We start from the raw sequence: 9,081 nt of genomic DNA, 5'->3' as shown, positions 1-9,081 counted from the left end.
ACGTTCATAGTTTTCTGATCAAATTCAGAACTTGTAAAAGCCCAACCACCTGAGCATTTATCAAATATCCATTCAACAGAAACAAAGAATTCTCCCCCCCCCGCTATTTAATTAATTGCAGAAGCTGAGACAGTATTACTAGTTCAAACTTAAACAAAGAAAATAACAACAACAACACAAAATCCCAGACTGAGTGTAAACCTTAAATGGACACCCTAGGTACTGAGCTGTACAAAACTGAGAGCTTAACAGAATACACATATTCCTAAACATATAAAGCACAGTAAGCTTGGGGAAGAGTATGTGTATCGCTGGGAAGCTATAAAAATACAAAAATGCCATAGAGTTCTACTTTGGTTGACCTTGTTTCTTTTCAGCCAAGAAGTAAAGACTAAGGCAAAGCTGTAACCAGATGGAGTATTGAAGAAGTGCTCCAGCACGCCAACATGCCCATGCAGAACTCGTGGTTAGTGCTCATGATGGACAAGTGAGAACACCTCACTGCCATACAGTTGATCCCAATTCCCAGGGAACATGTAGTTGTACTCTAGTAGAACTTCCCTGCGAGTTTCTGAGTCTGTGCTCTTTATGGGATCACAAAATCCCTTATCTTTCCCCCTTACGAGTCTATTGGTTTGAACTACTGGCCTTGCAGTGAGTAGCCCATGCTTAACCTACGACACCACCAGGTTTCCTTAGCGATGAAAAGCTGGAATAAAAAAGAATGAAGAAAAATAAGTAGAAATTAAGGGAAATGTATGAAATCTCCAATTGTAACAATCACACCAGGAATGAGAATTATACCAATGAAACACCATTGCCCTCACTTACTTTATACATGTATAAAAATCAACCGGTCTGAAATAGAGTAGACAGATTTCTGGAAGGACAAAAACATCACAAATGGATCAACTTGCCTTTGATGCTCACTTTATTTAAAATTTTTTTTCATATTTTATTGGGAACTCTTACATATATCATAACATTCCGTCAATCACATAAAACAGTATTGTACAATTGCTACGACAGTTGGTTTCAAAACATTTTCTTTTTTTTTACATAGATGGCATATAATATTTTAAAAATACCATTAAACAATATATTATCTAAGGTTAAGTATAATATGAGGGGATTTTTTTAAGTGTAGAAAAAATGAATTAAAATATAATGACATCTTCCCACTTTCCCCTACTTTTTTTTTTTAAATCATTTTATTAGGGACTTATACACCACTCATCTCGATCCATACATACATCAATTATGTAAAGCACATTTGTACATTCGTTGCCCTCATCATTCTCAAAACTTTTGCTCTCCACCCAAGTCCCTGGAATCAGGTCCTCATTTTTCCCCTCCCTCCTCACGCCCCCCCTCCATCATGAACCCCTGATAATTTATAAATTATTATTTTGTCATATCTGGCTCTGTCCCACATCTCCCTTCCCCCACTTTTCTGTTGTATGTCCCACAGGGAGGAGGTCAAATGCAGATCCTTGAAACAGTTTTCCCCTTTCCAACCCACCCTCCCTATGCCCTCCCAGTATCACCACTCACTCCACTGGTCCTGAGGGGATCATCCGCCCTGGCTTCGCTGTATTTCCAGTTCTCATCTTTACCAGTGTACCCTCGCTGGTCTAGTCAGACTTGCAAGGTAAAATTGGGATCATGACAGTATGTGTGTGTGGGGGGGGGGGGTGGGGGGGAGAGGAAGCATTTAGGAACTAGAGGAAAGTTGTAATTTTGATCGTTGCTACATTGCACCCTGCCTTGTCTCCTCCCCAAGACCCTTCTGTAAGGGGATGTCCAGTGACTTACAAATGGGCTTTGGGTCTCCACTCCGCACTCCCCCGCTCATTCACTATGGTAAGATGTTTGTTCTGATGATGCCTGATACCTGATCCCTTGACACCTTGTGATCGCACAGGCTAGTGTGCTTTCTTCCATGTGGGCTTTGTTGATTCTGAGCTAGATGGCCGTTTGACCCCAGATGCTATATCTTTTGATAGCCAGGCACCATCATCTTTCTTCACCACATTTGCTTATGCACATATTTTATCTTCAGCGATCATATCAGGGAGGTGAGCACAAAATGATACAATTTTTTTGTTCTTTGATGCCTGATAATTGATCCCTTCAGCACCTCTTGGCCACACAGGCTGGTGTGCTACTTCTATGTGGGTTTTATTGCTTCTGTGCCAGATGTCCGCTTGTTTACCTTCAAGCCTTTACGACCCCAGGCGCTATCTCTTTTGACAGACGGGCACCATCAACTTTCTTCACCATATTTAGTTGTTCACCCACTTTGTTTTCAGTGGTTGTGTTGGGAAGATGAGCATCATAGAATGCCAATTTAATAGAAGAAAGTATTCTTGCATTGAGGGAGTACTTGAGTGTCCAATGTCCTTCTGCTGAGTGTCCATTGTCCAGGGTCCAATGTCCTCTGCTGCCTTAATACTAACCTTATGAATATATGCACATGGATCTATTTCCCCGTCCTCATGTATAAATATATTTGCATATGTATATGTCTTTATCTAGACTTCTACAAATACCCTCTTCCTTCTCTATCTTTCCTCACTTTATACTCTGAGTTTTAACTTACAATGATCTCTCTATATAACCCAAAGCATCAAGGACACTACTACTCTTCAATCACTTCTCAGAAGAAGAAATCTTACTGCATGTCACCTTGAGTGGAAAGATTTAAATCTCACACACAAATTGGAAACATGGGGAGAGAAACAATCACCTGTCGTAGCTAATTTGTATGTACTCCTCTACTGGAACAGGACCATAGTGAGGATGAGTCAGGTTAGTTTCCTTAATAAATGTTGGATTTAAATACAATCAGGGTTGAACAAGTAAGGATCATATACATCCTTAGTTGCACCTTAAAATTTTTCAAACTTAAGGGTATGAGCATTTCTCTTTTTCCTTAACCAAAAGATACCTGCCTTGACCTGACTTATGTAACTACTAGATTGAAATACAGTTAAGGTTATCTTGATAAAGCCTGAATAATTTGCGTGCACACACACATATCTCTATTTGCTTGTGAAAAGTAATCTTCAGTAAATTTAAGAGGAAGACAAAACAGTTGATGGGGAAATATACTAAACTTTTCTGATGTCATTCATGTTTTAGAGATTTATAGACTTTACACTAACTTCCTCCAGGATAAATTGCCTCTTTCTATATTCTCCTTCCCACCACTTCCCCAAACACAAACATCTCTGTTTTAAGATACGACTATTTCATCCAAAAATTCTTTTAAAAAGTAATTATGATGAGTCTTTTTAAATTAAATAGCATGTTCACTTTATGTTCTCATCTTTCTCTATTGGTTTCATCATAAAAGTCAAATATTCCATTGATTATTGCTATTTCATGAGAGATTAATATACATGTCCGAAGTAAGGCTGCCATTGCCAGGAAGACATGAACTTCTCAAAGCTGAATGACAATGAAAGCCGTGAAAGCTACCAAAGATTAAGGAACAGACACTGTCTGAATCCTTTACTTTCATTAAATATTTGTTGCTTTCTGTCAACTTCAGACAACAGAAAGGAGAATAACAACCATAAATTCCATTTTCATATATGTATATATATTCATGGCATAAGATATACATCTTCTGAGATTAGCATTAAAATACTAATAGAAAAGATAAGATGACAATGTAAGTATCATTAAAAAACAAGCATTGGATCTGAGAATAAAGTACATTTTAATAGCACATTGTCACACATCATATCAGGCAGGTAATTAGAAGTCCAGAGGAACTAAACTAAAATAATAATATTGTATTGGCTAGAGTTAGCTTGCTAACTCAGTTGCTAATATTACAACAAAAGTTGTCCTCATTTTTAATAATTGATTTAAGGTTCAAATAAGTCATCCTTATAAATCTACAGTCGCTACCTTATTAAGTTATGAACTTGAAAAAGTGTTTGTGTTAGCAAAACAGAAAACATAATTTGAAATAAAATGTTGGGTAGCCATGTGGGATTGTCCTTATTATGACTGGAGACATTTTATTGACGTTTGTTTTTCTCCGAGGAATTAAGATGACTCATGATAAAATGTCATGTAATATTTGGTGACATTAACATCCAGGAGGTTTCATGTCTGAGACCTGGAAGCATTTGCATTTAAATAAATGGAGACTATGCACTGAGAAAAGCATGAAAGCAGCATTCCATGATCTTTGCACAAAACTATAATAAAAGTATTCTAGGACATAAATTTATATCCTACCAATTCTTATGTTCATATGTATATATTTTCTTTAATTAAATTAGAACTTATTAAGAAAGTAAAAATAAAATCAGTAGACACTGCGACACTGAATTTATAGCCTGTTGTCATCTTTCACCACTCACTGTCATGGCTGTTGTTAGGGGCCTTGATGTTGGTTTGGAGTCACAGAGATCACATGTTCAACAGAAAACGACGCTGCGTGGTCCTGTGCCTCCCTCATAATCATTACCTTGAAGCTCATTGTTGCAGTCACTATGTTACTCTATCTTGTCAGTTGTCTTCCTCCTTTTCACTGCCCTTTTCCATTGCTAAGCATGATGTCCTTCTCTAGGGATTGGTCTCTCCTGACAACATGTTCAAAGCAACTAAGATGAAGTCTCACCAACCTTGTTCAATCAGGGCATTCTGGCTGTATTTATTCCAAGACAGATTTATTTGTTCCCCGGAAAATTCTTAGTCATTCCTCCTTATTTAATTTTCGCATGTGTATGAGGTGAGCAAAACATGCCATGGCTTGAGCCTAGCACACCAAGGTCCACAAAGTAACAAGCTGCTCTTCCGAGTTAGAGAGGTCTGGTAAAACAGGCTTACCTACAACAGTGACGCCTTTGGTCTGCTGCTTCCATGAGAATGCATTGTGGATCCAAGCAAGACAAAATTCTCCTTGACAACTTTAATCTTTTTTCCCATTGAACATGTTACCTAGTGGGTCAATTGTGAGTTTCTTTACATTGAATTGTGATCTATACTAAAGGCTTCAGCTTTAGATTTTCATCAACAAATGATTCAAGTCCTCCTTGATTTCATCAAGCAAAGTTGTGTCATCTGCATATTGAAAGTTGGTTAGAAGTCTTCTTCCAGTCCTGATGCCAATTATTTTTAATATAGTCCAACTTCTTTGATTATTTGCACAGTAGTGATTATTATTGAATACTTATTGTCAATTATTTATATATTGTATCCAAATAAAAGTTAGTCTATTTTACATTGCCTTTTCTTTGGGTGTGGTTGTGGGTAGGGTAGAGAATCTAATGCAATTTTATGATCAATAATATAATAAAATAAAACTTAGTTTACTTGATTAGCCTGGATAATATATGAGATATCATACTTCATTGAACAACATGTCTAAGATGCCCTATTAAATAGTATACCAAGTTTTATATTTGCAATTATAATTTTTAACTTCTAGGGCTTTGTCCATTTTCCTCAATAGCCTTTGTCTAATTACTATGACAATGTTTTGATATTATTATATTTTTACTCATACACCTGTGTGATAGTTAACCAAGCCCTTTAAGGCTAGCTTCTGTGCTGCCCCTCAAGTGTCTCCAGATCCTTGGAGTCTTCAGGAGAGTTGTGCTAGTAATACATGCTCTCAGCATTTTCCTACTGTGTTTCAGGAGGTTCCTAAGTGGCCTTGACTTCTGTAGCTTGATACACAAGCAATGGAGCCTTAGTGGCATTGTGGGTGAACCTTGGATTCCCTCATTGCTAATGAGTTACTTCTGACTCAGAGCAACCCTGTAGGGCAGGAACTGTAACTCTTACAGAAGTAGGAAGACTCTTTTCCCCTCCAAGGAATGGCTGGTGCTGTTAACTACTTTGCCATCAGACCTCCAGCCTTGAATTAGTTACCTTAAAATTGGAGGCTCAACCCTACCAGTTACTCCACAGGATGAGGGTGGACCTATGTGCTTACCTAGAGGGTACAGCCACAGGAAACTTATGGAAGTTCTCTATGAGCTGGAGTCAGCTCTGTGGCAATGCATTTTATACATCCATAAGTCGAGTCTGCACACATATGGCAACTATCTGACGCTATTTGCTGTCCTATTATGATTTTGTCCTTATCATTTGTTTGTTTTTGTGGGGTTTTTTATTGAGAGAGTGAGTGAGTTAGTAAGAGAGTGATAGAGTGAGAGTGAGTTACAGAGAGAGTGAGTGAGTAAGAAAGAAGTGCAGCGAGGGGGCGTCTGGAATATACCCGCCCGCCATGACGCCCCCTGCAGACTGTGCTGGTGACGTCTCTGACGTGGCGTCCCCGTGCTCCATGGAAAACCACTTGCGCTGGGACCTGAGTGTTGAGCAGATCCAGAAGCTGACCCGAGAGCTCATGGAGAAGACCAAGCAGGTATACGACAAGGTGGGCGCCCAGGACTTCCAGGACGTCTCCTACAAGAACACACTCAAAGCCCTGGCCGACGTGGAGGTGACCTACAGGGTTCAGAGGAATGTCCTTGATTTCCCCCAGCACATCTCCCCGTCCAAGGACGTCCGGGCCGCCAGCACCGAGGCCAACAAGAAGCTGTCGGAGTTTGACGTGGGGATGAGCATGCGGCAGGACACGTACCAGAGGATTGTGTGACTGCAGGAGAAGGTGGTGAAGGACAGGCTGCGGCCTGAGGCCATGCGCTATCTGGAGCGGCTGATCAAGTTGGGCTGGAGGAACGGGCTGCACCTCCCTGAGGAGACCCAAGAAGAAATCAAGGGCATCAAGAAGAAGCTCAGCCTGCTGAGCATCGACTTCAACCAGAACCTCAAGGAGGATGCCACGTTCCTGCCCTTCACACGGGAGGAGCGGGCGGCCTCCCAGACGACTTCCTGAACTCCCTGGAGAAGACCGCCGACAACAAACTGAAGGCCACCCTCAAGTACCCACACTACTTCCCGCTGCTGAAGAAGTACCACGTGCCTGAGACCAGGAGGAAGGTGGAGGTCACCTTCAACTGCCGCTGCAAGGAGGAGAACTGCGCCATCCTCAAGGAGTTGGTGGGCCTGCGGGCACAGAAATCCAGCCTGCTGGGGTTCAGCACACATGCCGACTACGTCCTGGAGATGAACATGCCTGAGACCAGCCAGGTGGTGGCCACCTTCCTAGACGAGCTGGCCCAGAAGCTGAAGCCCCTGGGGGAGCAGGAGCGCTCCGTGATCCTGGACTTGAAGAAGGCTGAGTGCGAGCAGTGCGGGCTGCCGTTCGATGGGCGCATCAACGCCTGGGACATGCGCTACTACATGAACCAGTTGGAGGAGACGCGCTACAGCGTGGACCAGAACCTGCTGAAGGAGTACTTCCCCAGGCAGGTGGTCACCCAGGGGCTGCTGGGCATCTACCAGGAGCTGCTGGGCCTGCCTTCCAGCGCGAGGAGAGCGCTGCCGCCTGGCACGAGGATGTGGAGCTCTGCACCGTGTGCGACACCTCCTTGGGCCAGGTTGTCGGCAAGTTCTACCTGGACCTGGACCCTCGGGAAGGGACACATTGGCACGTGGCCTGCTTTGGCCTGCAGCTAGGCTGCCTGCGCTACCGGACGGGAGCGGACAGATCGCCATCGCTGCCACGGTGGCCAACTTTACCAAGCCCACGCCCAATGCCCCTTCGCTGCTGCAGCACGATGAGGAGGAGACCTACTTCCACGAGTTCGGGCACGTCATGCACGTCCCAGGCAGAGTTCGCCATGTTCAGCGGCACGCACATCGAGCGGGACTTCGTGGAGGCGCCCTCCAGATGCTGGAGAACTGGGTGTGGGAGCGCGAGCCCCTGCTGCGCACGTCCCAGCACTGCGCGCTGCCCCCCACACTGCTTGATCGCCTCATCGCCTCCCGCCAGGCCAACACAGGTCTCTTCAACCTACGCCAGATCCTCTTGACCAAGGTGGACCAGGCACTGCACACACAACCGGGTGCCGACTCGGCCGAGGAATATGGACGGCTCTCCCAGGAGATCCTGGGGGAACCGGCCACACAAGGAACCAACATGCCAGCAACCTTTGGCCACCTGGCAGGCGGCTACGATGCCCAGTACTACAGCTACCTGTAGAGTGAGGTCCCGCTTCAAGCAGGAGGGTGTCCTGAACAGCAAGGTGGGCAAGGACTACTGAAACTCCATCCTGAGACCTGGGGGCTCCCAGGACGCCAGCGCCATGCTGAAGCGCTTCCTGGGCCGAGACTCCAGGCAGGACGCCTTCCTCCTCAGCAAGGGGCTGCAGGTGGACGACACCCCCCCCCCCCCCCCCCCCGCCAGTGGCCTGCTGACTGGCTACTCTGAGCTGTATGGACAGCAGGCCCGAGCATCCCAGCCCCTGCCCAGCCCTGCTCTGAGTTTCCTGAGCAGACGGCCCAGTGGGCACTGGGAGGGGCACATGCTTTACAGTGGTACTTCTGAGCTCCCAAACCCTCCTCCCACGCAACTAGGGTGAAGAGGAGTCGGCTCTGAGGACGTCCACTGGGCTGTGTCCACCTCTCCCTCTGAGCCCTCCCCTCAGGACCCTCTTGTGAAGTAGGAGAAGATACAGGACCCTGGTGACTCCAGCCCCACCTTTTCTATTGCTGACTGCCTCACCTCACTTGCTGCTAGGGAATCACGCTGGTGTTTCTATTATACCCTTCAGTTTACTGGGGAAAAAAGAGAGTGAGTGAGTGAGTGAGTGAGTGAGTGAGTGAGTGAGTGAGTGAGTGAGCGAGTGAATGAGTGAGTGAGAGAATGAGATATCTGAGAGAGTGAGTGAGTGAGTGAGTGAGGCTGAGAGAGTGAGTGAGTGAGTGAGTGAGTGAGTGAGAGAGTGAGCGTGAGTTAGAGAGACAGTGAGTGAGAGAGTGAGTTAGAGAGAGTGAGTGAGAGAGTTAGAGAGAGAGTTAGTGAGAGAGTGAGTTAGAGAGAGAGTTAGTGAGAGAGTGAGTTAGAGAGACAGTGAGTGAGAGTGAGTTAGAGAGAGAGTGAGTGAGTGAGTGAGTTAGAGAGAGAGTGAATGAGTGAGGGTGAGAGAGTGAGAGTGAGTTAGAGAGAGTGAATGAGAGAGTGAGTTAGAGAGAGTGAATGAGAGA

At 44.6% G+C, this 9,081-nt stretch overlaps 1 pseudogene; it reads left to right on the top strand.

The window, feature by feature from the left end:
* Positions 1-6,256: 6,256 nt before the first annotated feature.
* On the top strand, positions 6,257-8,456 carry LOC142449099 (thimet oligopeptidase pseudogene; annotated as a pseudogene).
* Positions 8,457-9,081: the final 625 nt, after the last annotated feature.

Source organism: Tenrec ecaudatus, chromosome 5 (assembly GCF_050624435.1).
Source record: "Tenrec ecaudatus isolate mTenEca1 chromosome 5, mTenEca1.hap1, whole genome shotgun sequence".
NCBI classification, from domain to species: Eukaryota; Metazoa; Chordata; class Mammalia; order Afrosoricida; family Tenrecidae; genus Tenrec; species Tenrec ecaudatus.
Note: the sequence above shows the minus strand (reverse complement) of the source record. Positions and strands in the feature narration are given on the sequence as shown.